At 40.8% G+C, this 15762-nt stretch overlaps 1 protein-coding gene and 1 non-coding gene across 2 annotated transcripts in view; one reads left to right on the top strand and one right to left on the bottom strand.

The window, feature by feature from the left end:
• Positions 1 to 15762, bottom strand: part of LOC124619703 (dynein axonemal heavy chain 2) — a 1014172-nt gene that overhangs the window by 427885 nt on the left and 570525 nt on the right. The window lies entirely within an intron of this gene.
• Positions 5313 to 5387, top strand: Trnat-cgu. The gene has a single exon. It is a non-coding gene; the product is annotated as a tRNA-Thr (tRNA).

Below are 15762 nucleotides of genomic sequence, written 5' to 3'. Positions count from 1 at the left end.
TGGGTAAGACATTCCCCATTAGACTGGAGTAGATGGTTGTGGGACAATGTATGGGACAGATCTTGCATCTATGTCTATTAAAGGAATATGAGCCATGAGGCAAGGGACTGGGAGCAGGTATGAAGCCAGGATGGACAAGGATATAGTGTAGGTTCAGCGGACAGTGGAATACAACTGTAAGAGGGGTGGAGAATAGTGAGTAAGACATTCCCCTTTCACGGCATAATGAGAGGTATCTGAAACCCTGACAGAGAATGCGATTCAGTTGCCCCTGTCCTGGGTGGTACTGAGTCATGAAGGCAGTGGTCCTCTGTGACTGGACAGAGAGACTTCAGGAGACTGGCTGACTGGAGAGATAAGGCACAGGAGATCTGTTTCCATACATGGTTTGGAGAGTAATTTTGGCCTATGAAGGCCTCAGTGTGACTGTTGGCCTATTTTTAGAAGGACTGTTTGCGACTGGAGGTGAGATGGCCACTGGTGGCTACGCTGTATGGAATTGACTTCTTGGTATGGAATGGGTGGTAGCCGTCAAAGTGGAGGTATTGCTGGTGGTTGGTAGGTTTGATATGGGTGGAGGTACTGATGTAGCCATGGTCAACTTTATTAAAAGCGGCTTGTTGGGTTGAGGAGGACCAGGTGAAACAAATGGGGGAGAAGGTTTGAGGTTCTGGAGGAATGTGGATAGGATGTCCTCACCCTCGATCCATAACACAAATATGTCATCAATGAATCTGAAAGAAGTGAGCAGTTTGGGATTCTGGATGGTTAGGAAGGATTCCTCTAGATGGCCCATGAATTGATTAGCATAGGATGGTGCCATTTGGGTGCCCATCCCTGTACCATGGATTTGTTTGTAAGTGAGGCCTTCAAAGTTGATGTAATTATGGGTAAAGATATTTTTTATCACGGTGACCGGAAGGAGGTTCTAGGATGGAATCCACTGTGCACTAGGTAAGATATTGTTCAATAATGGCAAGGCCATTGGCATTAGGGATGTTAGTGCAAGGGGAAGTGGCATCAATAAAGACTAGTAGGGAACCATGTGGTAAAGGAACAGGAACTGTGGAGAGTTGGTGGAGGAAATGGTTGATGTCTTTTATGTAGGGAGGGAGGTTTCAGGTAATAGGCTGAAGGTGTTGGTCTATGAGATCAGAGATTCTTTCAGTGGGAGCACAGTAACCAGCCAGAATGGGGTGTCCTGGGTGGTAGGGTTTACGGACTTAAGGAAGCACATAGAAAGTACGAAGGCAGGAGTGCGGGGAGTGGTAGGGGTGAGGTGAGGCACAGCCTCCTAGGAGAGGTTCTGGGATGAGCTTAAGGCTCTGAAGAGAGACTGTTGATTTCTGGAATGGGTCACTGTGGCATAATTTGTAGACGGAAAAATCCGACGGCTGATGCAGTCCTTCCATCAGGTAAGTCTTTTGGTTCAAAACCACAGTGGGGGAGCCTTTGCAGCAGACAGGATTCTGAGGTCAGGATCATATTTTAGGTAATGGATCGCACTGTTTTCTGCAGATGCAAGGTTAGCTTGCATGTTGAGGGATTTGGAGAATGATATGAGGCAAGGTTCAAGGTAAAGAAATTCTGAAAAGTTAACAGTAAGTGATTTGTGGGCAGTGGGTATGGATCATCAGTGGATGGAGGAGTGAAATGAATCAGATACGGTTCAGTTTTGGTTTTGGGTTGAGTCTCATTAGTATGGTTGGTGGCAAAAAAGTGTTTCCACTGTAAGGACCAACCAGGAGGAGGAGAGAAGGTCTTTAACAAATTAAGCATGATTGAATTTTGGAGTGGGGCAAAGGGTAAGGACTTTGGAAAGGGCTGTTACTTCAGTGGGACTAAGGCTTTTCGAAGAAAGGTTCAAGACTGTGTTGGCTCTGTATTCTGTATGGTGCTGAGAGGGAGCTTTTAAGGGTGTGGTAAATGTAGGTCTGCGAGTTAGGGTTTGTCAGCTATTTGGGGATGTGGGGGGGGGGGGGGGGGGGGGGGGGGGGGGGAGTTTGGAGACTGATGTAAAGTTAGTGAATAGTGGTAGCCCAAGCAGGAATAAGAAGTGAACATATTGGACAGTTTTTTCGACTTGGTATTGAGCATGTTGCTCCAGTTCCTGGAGCGCAAGAGCTTCAGTGCTAGAGATGGGATACAGGAATTTGGAATTGCACAGTAGGAGAATTCTACAGATGGAGAGGAGATATTGTAGGGTGGTCTGGGCCTGATTTATATGATTTTGCATGACTAGCTTGTGATAGTTAAGCACGGGTGGAATCTGAACATATTGACATCATTGTGGAAGGAGGGAATGTAGCCGGTGGTGGGTAATTTGTTGGTAAGGCCATTTTGGGGGATTGCAAGAGCCAGGCAACAATGCAAGAACAGTATGTGGGACTGGATTCTGACTAAGGATAAGGATAATTTTCTGTATTGGCGCAGATGGAAGGAGCGAGCATCCATGGTGGAGGAAAAAAAAAACACATAAAATTATGTAAATAACTTAGAAACATATGCACAAAATGCTCAAAAATACACTACAATATGTAGAAAAAATCACAATAAGTTATCCAGAGGAATCCTTCCTAACCATGGTTCACATTCATTGATGACATCTTCGTGATCTGGATCAAGGGTGAGGACACCCTATCCATATACCTCCAGAATCTCATCACCTTTCACTCATCAACCCAAAAAGCCACATTCCTCAAAGTTGACCTCCACCTCAAAGATGGTGATATCAGTACCTCTATCCATATCAAACCTACCAATCATCTGCAATACCACCATTTCGACAGCTGCCACCCATACCATACCAAGATGTCCCTTCCGTACAGTCTAGCCACCCTCTCAAAATATACCAAGGGTCTCCCTGAGGCCTTCACAGACCAAAATTACCCTCCCAACCTTGTACAGACACAGATCTCCCATGTCTTAACTCTCGAGTTACCCAACTTCACCCAAAGTCCCACTGTCTAGCCACAGAGAATTTCCCTCATGACTCAGTATCACCCATGACTGGAGCAACTGAATCACATTCTCCACCAGGGTTCAACTACCACTCAATGTACACTGAAATGTCCTACCCACTATCCTTCGCACCACTCGTACTTTGGTATTTCACCACCCACTAAACCTATACAATATCCTCACCCATCCTTACTCCACCCCTTACTCCCACCTCTAGATGTGAGACCTGTCCAAGACCTGTCCCGCACATTATTTCACCACCACCTACTCCAGTCCGGTCACAAGCATCACCTGTCCCATCAAAGGTAGTGCTACCTGTGAAACCAGTTATGTGATCTACATGCCAAGCTGCAACCACTGCACTGTATTCTATGTTGGCGTGACAGCCAACAACCTACCTATCCGCATGAATGGCCACTGACAAACTGGGGCCAAGAAACAGCTGGACCATCCAGTTGTTGAGCACGCTGCCCAACACAATATTTTTCACTTCAATGACTGCTTCACAGCCTATTCCATCTGGATCCTTCCTACTAACACCAGCTTTTTGGAACTGCATAGGTAGTAACTCTCCCTGCAATATATCCCACATTCGACAACCCTCCAGGCCTCAACCTTTGTTAGTCACTATCCTTCTCCCACCTATCCCCCACCCTGTTCTCACTCAAGCACTACACAGCCTCATACTCCACCAACACACCCACAGTCTTTTTACTTCTCTGCTTTTCCACTCCTTTCCCTCCACCCCATTCCACCCACCCTCTGTCTAACCTCCAGACTGCACCTGACTGCTCTGTCCTCTTCTCACCTCATCGCTGTATGCTCCCACAAGCAGCACTTTACCATCCTCCACCCCTACTCTGCCATCCCTCCGTCTCTCCACATCAGCCTCCTCTGTACTCCAACACCCATATTCCTTCTTCCATCAGGCACAGTTGCTGCCAGTCTGGCCTCGGCAGTCAGAGATAGTGGTCATGCACGTGCGAGTTGTGTTTGCATGAATGTGTTTGTGTTTTGTCTACTCCATAAGAAGGCCAAAAGCTTGCTCTTTTAGCTGTCATTTTGTTGTGCCTGTCTGCAGCTAAACATCTCCACTACATCATAAATAGCAATCTATCCTTTTCATAATATTGTCATGGAAAATGTTAATCTAATTTCATCTTCTTGACCTCAATATTTCCTCCAGTATAGCAACATCCTGACTCTGATTTTTCAGGGAGAAAAATGAGAAAGCATAATGAATTTAGAAGTAGGGGCGTCATCATGGTCCCAATGTCAGACAGAAGATGAGAAGCTGTGTGCAGCAATTTGTAATGAGATGGGAATAAACATTGTAACATTAATTCTGGAAATTACTAATGTGGTATCATCTGAAGACTGAGGTTCCAATGCAAGGGTGGTACCTGAGAATGTAAACACAAGAGAAGATATTCACTGCAAGCCTCAGTGACGAATGACTGATGCCAGCATAGCCACACCCAGAAACGTTCCACTATGCTGCTGCTACCCCTCATCTTCTTAAGACCCAGCACACTACCACTCAGCCCAGTCCACAATCACTGTCTAAAATGACAGTATCGCCTTTTAGCAGGCCAGATGTGTGATCAATGTATTAAGTAGAACTCTATGTGAAAGTTATTCCTAGATGCATGCAGGCTGAGAGACTTGTATTTTGTCTGTATAAAGTGATATGTTAAAGTTCAGAGACAGTAGTAAATACTCAAGACATCCCTATGGAAATGGATTGCACAAAGTTAAGTAATTCTTCTTATCTATGTTATAATAAAGTGAACTAATATTGTATGTGTTTTAGTATCCACTTGGTCTCCTCCCAGAGCAAAGTAAGGAACTCATCATTGTACCAACAACTCTGTTTTCACCGGTACAACACACGGCAATGATGCTTATAATTTCTAAAGACTTAGCTTGCCTACCTACAAAGTGTTGATGTGTGCCCATTGTTCCCATGTTTTAACCTGGGTTTCCCTTTTCAGTCCTTCTTTGCATTATATCAATTGTTTAATTATGTCTCTAAACAAATCAAATGCCTGCTGCTCATGTTCAACAGATGACAACAGTCCTCTCACAGCAAGCAGTGCTGCCACTAGTTGCTACACTTGTGTTTCAAACATTCAATAGTGTGGAAGAGTAATGGTCAGAATATTGAGTGCAGTTGGAGGCCAACTTCACTACACATAGCATTACAGATATGGTATGCAATGCATTTTTTTTTTTTCAGAATGAGATTTTCACTCTGCAGCGGAGTGTGCGCTGATATGAAACTTCCTGGCAGATTAAAACTGTGTGCCCGACCGAGACTCGAACTCGGGACCTTTGCCGGGCGTGAGTCGTGCTTCGGTAGCTCAGTTGGTAGAGCACTTGCCCGCGTAAGGCAAAGGTCCCGAGTTCGAGTCTCGGTCGGGCACATAGTTTTAATCTGCCAGGAAGTTTCATTTTTTTTTTCTTTCCACTGTCCGAGCCTACACGTATCGTCTGTGTTTAAAACAGTATCCCTCTCTCATCCAGAGGCTACTAGTTACAAGGAACCAGTTCAGCTGCTGAATGAAGATTATGACAATCAGGTGGATGTCACAGAAGCAAGGGTTAAATTTTTTTGACTCAAGCAGCAGAGGGCATAATCTTTGAAACAGCACATTGCCGAACTCAGAGGGCTAGTAAGACACTGCAGGTTTAAGTGTTCTTGTGGACCCAGTTACAGTGACGTCATGTTACACAATGCGATCATGCAGAATGTGGTAGACACATGTATTCCCACAGCTATTCTCAAAATGCCTGATCCTGACCTGAAAACAGTTGTGTTTGTGGTTCCATGTATTTCTGTTGTTCAAAGTGCACATCATGGTTGGTGTAAAATTATTGCCTGTGTTAGAATGATTAAAAACAGGGCTCAGACAGACAGTAAGCAAAGAGGTAAAACCTTTCAGTTTTGTACTACAGAATAAAAGAGCAATTCTTGCCCTCAGTCCTTTTTGAATCATGACCAAAAAGCTTGTGCTTGCCGTGATGCAAAATGTTTCTAGTGTGGAAAGCAAGATCATATTCAAGAGTGCGTCTACAAGGCAATCTAGACTCAGGCAACTGCAGACACCAAAAGGGTGCATGGCTTTAGCTTAGCTATCAACAAGTGAATTCTGAAATGGTGAGGCCATTAAAACCAGTGACCCAGCACATCAAGCATGGTGATGTATTACATTCTGGACCCACTTAATAATACACAGTAAAGTGTGTGATGGGGCATGCTTTGACTTGTAGATGTTGCTCTGGTTGTTTGCGTATAATTTGCAAAATATACTGGAAAATAGCAGTGGGAAAGTTGAATGTAAATTGTTAGGTAGAAATGTCTGAAAAGGGGAATGGTCCGTTTTCTTTCTGGTAGGTGTATAAGTGGCAGAGCCATATAGGATTTGGTTCAATTATTGTTTTATTCTTTTTGAGTATAAAAAGTGGGTTGGAAATGTTGAAGAATTACAGGGATTATCAGAGTTTTTCTATGACTCAACACCACTTCAACTTGTGTAATAATTCAGAAGAATAAATAACCAGTGGTCCAGTATTCTGTGTTAATTAATGTATTTCAAAAAAATATTTAAATTGGAAAAATAATTAAGCAGCATCATTAATACACAGCAGTCAGATGCACATCTGCAGTGAAATAATAAAAGTTATGAAACTTCCTGGCAGTCTAAAACTGTATGCCAGCCCGGGACTCAAACCTAGGACCTTTGCCTTTCATCGGCAAGCACTCACAACTACTGAACACTATTCTACAAGTGCGCTGTTGCAGATAATGAGAGATTGTGATAAACAATTTATATGATTGTGTTCTCACAAGCACTAAAGCTTTCGCAGATGGGCTTATTTTTTTGTTTTTGTTCTGAGACTGTGAGCAGATAATTTGTACATTGTAGTGAACTTCAGTGAGCTAACTTTTAAAGTGTGTTACATTCCAACAGTTTACTGTTAACAGTCAAGGAAATATAAAGGATACAGTGGATTAAAACATGCATGCTACTGACCAAAATCTTTTGGCTTATTTGAGTGTCTGATAATAATTAAAATGGAAAGAAATGTGATATGTATATGCAAATCATTGAAAAGGTGAAAAAGTTAAAACAACCTCAAAATGGTACAAAGACTGAACTAAAGCATGAGTCAGCTGTATTAAAATGGAAGGCACAGAAATTGTCCTCAGTAAAGGAACAAAAGACGTTGGCACATTTTAGAGTGGATGTTGAGGGCCAAATAGGAATAGTGAAGTGTCTATACATAAATATGAATCACATATAGAATTTTTTAGTAGAGTTGAGACAGGGCAGATTCATCAAAGATGTGGTCGAAGTGAAGCAGTGTGGAGATTAGAATTCTTTCTTGATTAAACTGGTAACAAAAGACGTAGACAACATTAACGAAAGGAACAACACATTATAAAACACTTCAATCATTTCGAAGGTAGTGTGGATGGCAAAATTCACCTTCCCAAATTTATTTTCCTTTGGCGTACAGAATATTAGCACTTAGCACATCAGAATTCAGGAATAATGGAAGGCTTACACAGTATGCAAAATTTGAAGAAATACACACACCTCCAGAACAAAGATATTATAGAAAAAAACAATTTCACTTCCACAAAAAGAAGTGGTTAGAGTAACTTCACATGTAGACTCTGAAAATGAAGGTATGGATAAACCAGACACTATTATGGATCAGCAATGCTTGGAGCTTGGAGTAACGCAGGAATAAATAACAGATAGCAGTACTATACAGCAAGATTGAATGTCCAAACTAGTTGAGGTACTGGTCAGTCAAGAACAAGAAATTAATCACTAAGAAAAGAATGGGTAATGTAATAAAACTTACTAATGAAAGGTTTACTGATAAACAGTGGGAAATATTTTTATTGCGTTACAAGGAGCCAATCAGATTATCTTCACCAATAAAGACTTTAAAGTTGTATATACCAAAGTAGTGTGTATTGTCAAGACCAAGACTACTTTGTATTCACCATCTCAACATCCTAGTTTAGGCCATCTACATCCTTGCACACACTACACACTCATTAGCCTCTCATCATAGCTCAACAGTGATGAAGCATCCTGTTCTGCAACATTTGGTCTCTTCCAACTAACAACCCTCTGTTTACGTATACTCAGTCCCAACACAACACATATAACTTCATCCTTAATGAAACATTCCTCTAATCCTACCACACCATCCAAACTTCCACCTGCATCCACCACTATACAGATAAACCCCTTCTCATGGCCAGAAGTAGAGGTGCAATCGATCACCAAAAGTACATCCCTATTGGCCACAATCCTTATACAATATTCCCATCAAACACATTACCTTTATCCTATTCTTCAAAACCTTGACCATTAACTGTACCACAATCTACATCCAACCTAATGGCCCCGTCACCTATTACATTAGATTAGATTAGATTAATACGAGTTCCATGGATCATGAATACGATATTTCGTAATGATGTGGAACGAGTCGAATTTTCCAATACATGACATAATTAGGTTAATTTAACAACATACTTAAGTTAATATAACAACTTTATTTTTTGTGTTTTTTGTTTTTCTTTATTTTTTATTTTCATTTTTATTTTTTTTTTATTTTTTTAATATATTTTTTTTCTCTTAATTTATATCTAAAAATTCCTCTATGGAGTAGAAGGAGTTGTCATTCAGAAATTCTTTTAATTTCTTCTTAAATACTTGTTGGTTATCTGTCAGACTTTTGATACTATTTGGTAAGTGACCAAAGACTTTAGTGCCAGTATAATTCACCCCTTTCTGTGCCAAAGTTAGATTTAATCTTGAATAGTGAAGATCGTCCTTTCTCCTGGTATTGTAGTTATGCACACTGCTATTACTTTTGAATTGGGTTTGGTTGTTAATAACAAATTTCATAAGAGAGTATATATACTGAGAAGCTACTGTGAATATCCCTAGATCCTTAAATAAATGTCTGCAGGATGATCTTGGGTGGACTCCAGCTATTATTCTGATTACACGCTTTTGTGCAATAAATACTTTATTCCTCAGTGATGAATTACCCCAAAATATGATGCCATATGAAAGCAATGAGTGAAAATAGGCGTAGTAAGCTAATTTACTAAGATGTTTATCACCAAAATTTGCAATGACCCTTATTGCATAAGTAGTTGAACTCAAACGTTTCAGCAGATCATCAATGTGTTTCTTCCAATTTAATCTCTCATCAATGGACATACCTAAAAATTTGGAATATTCTACCTTAGCTATATGCTTCTGATTAAGGTCTATATTTATTAATGGCGTCATACCATTCACTGTACGGAACTGTATGTACTGTGTCTTATCAAAATTCAGTGAGAGTCCGTTTACAAGGAACCACTTAGTAATTTTCTGAAAGACAGTATTGACAATTTCATCAGTTAATTCTTGTTTCTAAGGTGTGATTACTATACTTGTATCATCAGCAAAGAGAACTAACTTTGCCTCTTCATGAATATAGAATGGCAAGTCATTAATATATAATAAGAACAACAAAGGACCCAAGACTGACCCTTGTGGAACCCCATTCTTGATAGTTCCCCAGTTTGAGGAATGTGCTGATCTTTGCGTGTTACGAGAACTACTTATTTCAACTTTTTGCACTCTTCCAGTTAGGTACGAATTAAACCATTTGTGCACTGTCCCACTCATGCCACAATACTTGAGCTTGTCTAGCAGAATTTCATGATTTACACAATCAAAAGCCTTTGAGAGATCACAAAAAATCCCAATGGGTGGTGTTCGGTTATTCAGATCATTCAAAATTTGACTGGTGAAAGCATATATGGCATTTTCTGTTGAAAAACCTTTCTGGAAACCAAACTGACATTTTGTTAGTACTTCATTTTTACAGATATGTGAAGCTACTCTTGAATACATTACTTTCTCAAAAATTTTGGATAAAGCTGTTAGAAGGGAGATTGGACGGTAATTGTTGACATCAGATCTATCCCCCTTTTTATGCAAAGGTATAACAATAGCATATTTCAGTCTATCAGGGAAAATGCCCTGTTCCAGAGAGCTATTACACAGGTGGCTGAGAATCTTACTTATCTGTTGAGAACAAGCTTTTAGTATTTTGCTGGAAATGCCATGACTTCTCCACCCACAGTGACAGTTCCTTTTCCACCTATGTTCCTGCAGCTTATGCTAACATCATCAGCAGATCCGCTACCCCCAGAATTTCTGTCCCAAAACACCACTCCAGCTATTGTCTTAGCATATGTCAACCTTCTTGGATGCCTCATAGCAGCAGTCCTAGATACAACCGGAAATGACCGCTTACCTGTTCTCCTCACTATCCTTTACACACTACCTCATCCCACTGCACCTCCTCGCAATCTCTGTCCAAAAGTTATCCAAGACTACTTCCACACCAATTGGAATGCCTACTGTGAATCCATAAATATCCAGACTGGAAGCCACCCACCAACCTTTCAGCAACCTGATGATATACCCCATGCAATGTCCTTCCTGCAGCAGACCTTGTACAATGCTATTGTGCCCCCCCCCCCCCCCCATTTCTACCAAGGTCACAATCTTCATTGCCCCAGCCTCCCTCCAGAAGCTGTATTGCTCCTCTGGAAATCCTGCCTCTTACACCACTCAGTCCTACGAATTCATGACCAGGACACACTCACGTGCCACCAGAAAAGACAGACACACCAGGACACTTATAAATAAAATAAAATAAATAAAAAAATACTGTGACTGGTACCATTCATGAACCAGACTCAATGCTGCTAGGCATGCACCAGACTCTATGCTACACTCCCCGTTAACTCTTAAAATGGAAAGAATTCCATCAACTCACTGGCAGACATCCTGCCACTCACTAACTATTCCTCCACGTGACAATCTGAGCAGAGCTAACCACCTGCTTCCTATCTCTATGCACTTTTTTCATTCTTGACTATCCACATGTTCATTATTCCCTATTACCTACAGTCCATGAATGCACAAATATCACAAGTTCAATCCCCAGTTCCCAGCTTCCACTAATTGGACAATATGCTATAAACAGAATAAATTCACCTATCACAGCCCATGACATAAAACAAGTACATCACAAAAAATCCAACACTCCCTCTGGTCACAACCGTATTACCTATCCACTCCTTTCTTGTTACCCTTGCAACCCTTTATAATACAGTCCTTTCAACAGGTTACTAACCTGAACAGTGGAAAACCACCAAACTCCTAATTTATATGCAGCCCCACAAACCCACTATTCATCCTTCATATTACCACTCCATTCACTTCTCCTCATTGCTTAGAAATGTTTTTGAATCCTTCCTATACCAATTCATACATCAACAACTGAACAAACACCACCTCCTTCCTGATAATCAGTGTCACTTTCATCTCAATTAAATCCACTATTTCTGTACCCCTCAAGCTGGAGAAACTCTTTGACTGTGTATGGCATTTTGGTCTCCTTTTTTATCAAACACCAGAGTTATACTCTTCCAGTTAACGACGAGGGTTGGAACTTTAATAGTGGCAAATATTTATTTACAGCTCGTGCAAAACAGATACATCTTTCAAAGTTTTACTGACCTTCAAAGTAGTCACCAGCATTGTGTATAACCCATTGCTAGCAATGTGGAAGTCGTAGGATACTCTTAGCAGTGCCAGCTGTGTTGACAGTTCAAGCTGTGCAGTCTATTGCCTGATGAATTTGCAGCAGTTCTGAAGTGAATGCCGTGAAGTGTTTCCTTCAGTTTAGAAATTGAGTTGAGCTCACGAGGGCTTAAGTCAGGGGAGTGCAGTAGGTGGTATAGCACTTAGCAGGCCCATCCGTCACACACATCAGTAACAGCTTGCACTGTACGTGCTTGAGCACTGTCCTGCAAAATGATGGTCAGGTCCTGCAGAAAGTGTCATCACTTCTGTCTCTATGCTGTTCATTTTTGGAACACAACCTACGACCAGCTTAGAGACAGAAGTGATGACACTTTCGGCAGGACCTGACCATCATTTTGCAGGACAATGCTCAAGCACGTACAGTGCAAGCTGTTACTGATTTGTTTGACAGGTGGGGCTGCTAAGTGCTATACCATCTACTGCACTCCCCTGACTTAAGCCCTCGTGAGCTCAACTCAATTTCTAAACTGCAGGAAACACTTCACAGCATTCGCTTCAGAACTGCTACAAATTCGTCGGACAATAGACCACGCCTCTCGAACTGTCACTGGCAATGGGTTATACACAATGCTGGTGGCTACTCTGAAGGTCAGTAAAACTTTGAAACACGTATCTATTTTGTTCAAGCTGTAAATAAATAGTTACCAGTATTAAAGTTCCAATCCTCGTATATACACCTTATTCAACCCTTCCTCTCCAATCGCACATATTTTGTCACTATTAGCAATACCAATTCCTGATCCCTCCATCCCGATGCAGGTATTTCCTAAGGCTCCATCCTCTCTCCTCTCCTCTCCTCTGTCTTCTGCATACAGGTGACATACTCAAACCACCTCCACCAGTCACTTCCATCAGTATGCTGATGATCTCGATTTGCTCACCCTGAACCCCACACTCCAAAAATCCCAACAGTCCCTCTAAATCCACTTCAATCAGTTTACTACAAAGTGCAGCCAATGACTCCCTAGGTACAGCCCCACCAAAACCCAAGCAATAATTGTACGAAGAACCACTCCCTGCTCCATGACTTCTACTCCAACATTTACAGCTGTCCTATCCAGTTCACTAATACACTAAAATATCTTGGCATAATATTCAACCAGCTGTTCACATGAAAACCTCACCTACTAACCATTCATCAGAAAGTGCACACTGCAATGAATATACTAAAACTACAAACTGAGCGAACTTGATGATTACATCCCTCACTATTCTACATACCTACAAAACTTTGATATAACCCATTCTCTCCTACGCAAATGTTGCATGGATATCCACTCCACCTAACTTCTGTCAACCCCTCCAAATTCTTTAATGTCATGCACTCTGTCTTCCTTTCTAAACACATTTACCTTCACACACATGGATCCTTCACCATCTCATCAAATTCCCGCCTCTCCTGACTAACACTGAACATCTTCATACAACCTACACCATCCACAAACTTTACTCCAGTAATCCTATTGTCACCCCACTAATTTCCATTCCTAGTATGCCGGTACCAAAGCATTCCGCCAACCCTATACCTGCACACTCTCCAAATCTTCTCCCAATGAAATTTCAAATGTCTTTCTTTCGTACACAACGAAACCCATCCTAACACTTACCCATCCAACAAACTACAATTTCACACCATCCACATCACCTCATCAATTCACTTTCCCTCCCCATATTTCTCTATCCCTTTTCCCCCTTCATGGTCTTACCAACACCCCCACAAACTCAACCCTTCCTGAAACTTCCTGGCAGATCAAAACTGTGTGCTGGACTGAGACTTGAAGTCAGGACCTTTGCCTTTTACAGACAAGTGCTCTACCATCTGAGCTACTCACACATGACTCACGACCTGTCCTCACAGCTTTAATTCCGCTGGATAGTAGAGCACTTGCCCCACAAAAGGTAAAGGTCCCGAGTTCAAGTCTCAGTCCAGTAAACAGTTTTAATTGGCCAGGAAGTTTCATATCAGTGCACACTCCACTGCAGGGTGAAAATTTCATCCTGGGAACATCCCCAGGTTGTGGCTAAGCCACGTCTCCACAATATCTTTTCTTCCAGGGGTGCTAGTTCTGCAAGGTCTGCAGGAGAGCTTCTGTGAAGTTTGGAAGGTATGAGACGAGGTACTGGCAGAATTAAAGCTGTGTGGATGGGTCATGAGCTGTGCTTGGATAGCTCAGATGGTACTGCACTTCCTCACGAAAGGCAAAGGTCCTGAGTTCGAGTCTTGTTCCATCACACAGTTTAAATCTGCCACGAAGTTTCAGTTCAGTGCACACTCCACTGCAGAGCGAAAATTTTATTCTGGTATCATCCCTTGCTGTCTTCCAACCTCCACTTCTTCTCCATGCCTGGTAGCAATTGAGGATTAAGTTTTGATAATGCCAGACACTTATACTGGCAAATAATAAGAAAAATTGTGAAATAAACTTCAGCTAAATAGCATGATACAGAAGCGAACAGGCAATATGTCAACAAGTGGCCACAAAAGCCTCAATAATTGTGAATCTTATGGTAACTACAAGGCCATAATGGGAAGCCATAACTGTACTATTGAGGCTAGCAAGCCAAGGTCAGGGTGAGACAAACGTAGCATAAAACAAAAGAGGTAACTGTATAGAAGCCTGGATAAAAATTTTTACCATATCTGCCAGTCCATACAAACTGTTTATAGTGACTACCTTAAATTTTAATTGTTATCCAATTTTTCACTTATGTCACATGAATATGTATGACAGTGGGTGAGAAAAGGAATGAAAAAAGTTCTTGTTAACATGTGCAGACATAATGTATTCTTTTGTTTTTGTATTAACAGTGTGAAGCTGTATACGTAAACTTTATTAATTCTGATGGAGCTCCAAGCTGGAGGAAATATAAAGAATATCTGATGGAAAACTTAAGGGTATAATGAAAAGTAATTCTGGTGTCTTCAGTAGCTAGAGGCAATTGTCTAATGGAATCAGTCAAATTAGTGAAAGTATTTTTATTTATTTTCTTATTTATCCATCCTTAGGCAATAAATATCGTATGGATGTTGTCCAAAAGTACATATAAATTTATGGGGAACAATTTATGGAAAAGGAACATATAAAATTTTATATTAAGTAGTACAAAGAATAATACATACACAACTGTACAAAAAAATGTACAAAGAATAACTGGTCATACAAGACATAGTAATACAGCTTTTTATACATGTATACTAACAGTATTGTAACTGCATAGTCTGTTTGCCCTAAGGCTTTACTTTTATCTTCCCCAAACAGGAAACCCTTATAGTCACTACAATAATTCAGTAAAGATTTTACCACACTCATCAGCTGTACATTAGATACATAAAATTAACAGATACTTTTGGGGATGAAAGACAGTGTTTTCAGTTTTGCCTTAATATAAACGTTATCAGAATTATTTAGTGGCCTACATTATCATTTACTGAGTAAAAACATTGTTTCAAATAGAAATTCTTTAATTCTACTTTAAATCTGTTTTCATCTTCTAACCTTCTGATGTTGGCTGGCAGTATGTTGTAGAGTTTTGCACCAATATGGCTGACATGCCTTTGTGCGTCTGTTCTTTTTCTTCGCTGAGTATGGAATGCTGTGCTATTTCAGGTATTGCAGTTATGCAAGTCTGCATTTGTCTGAAAATCTGCAAGGTGGCCCTAACATATAAAACACATTTGTATTTATATATAAGGAAGTTACAGTTAGAACTTTAAGCTTGCTGAATAAGGGTTTGCATTGTGTCTCTGGATGACTGTGAGTTATTGTTTGGATAGCCCTCTTCTGTAACAGAAAGATTTGCTTTAGACAGCATGTGGTGAAACCCCAAAATATTATTCCATATGTTGCAAGAGACTGAAAATAGCCAAAATATGCCATCCTGGAACCCTCTACGGTACAAATATTTGCAATAATTCTAAGAGCAAAACAGGCTGAGTTAAGTTTCTGCACAAGTTTCATTAACTGGTCATTAAAATTAAGATTTTCATGCACATGAATCCCCAACAATTTTGTTGATGCCACTCTATCTATTGCCTTGTCACCCAACAACAGATCAAGGTTTACATTTTGACATATTTTCCCAAGCTGCA

This window comes from Schistocerca americana, chromosome 6 (assembly GCF_021461395.2).
Source record: "Schistocerca americana isolate TAMUIC-IGC-003095 chromosome 6, iqSchAmer2.1, whole genome shotgun sequence".
Classification (NCBI taxonomy): domain Eukaryota; kingdom Metazoa; phylum Arthropoda; class Insecta; order Orthoptera; family Acrididae; genus Schistocerca; species Schistocerca americana.
Note: the sequence above shows the minus strand (reverse complement) of the source record. Positions and strands in the feature narration are given on the sequence as shown.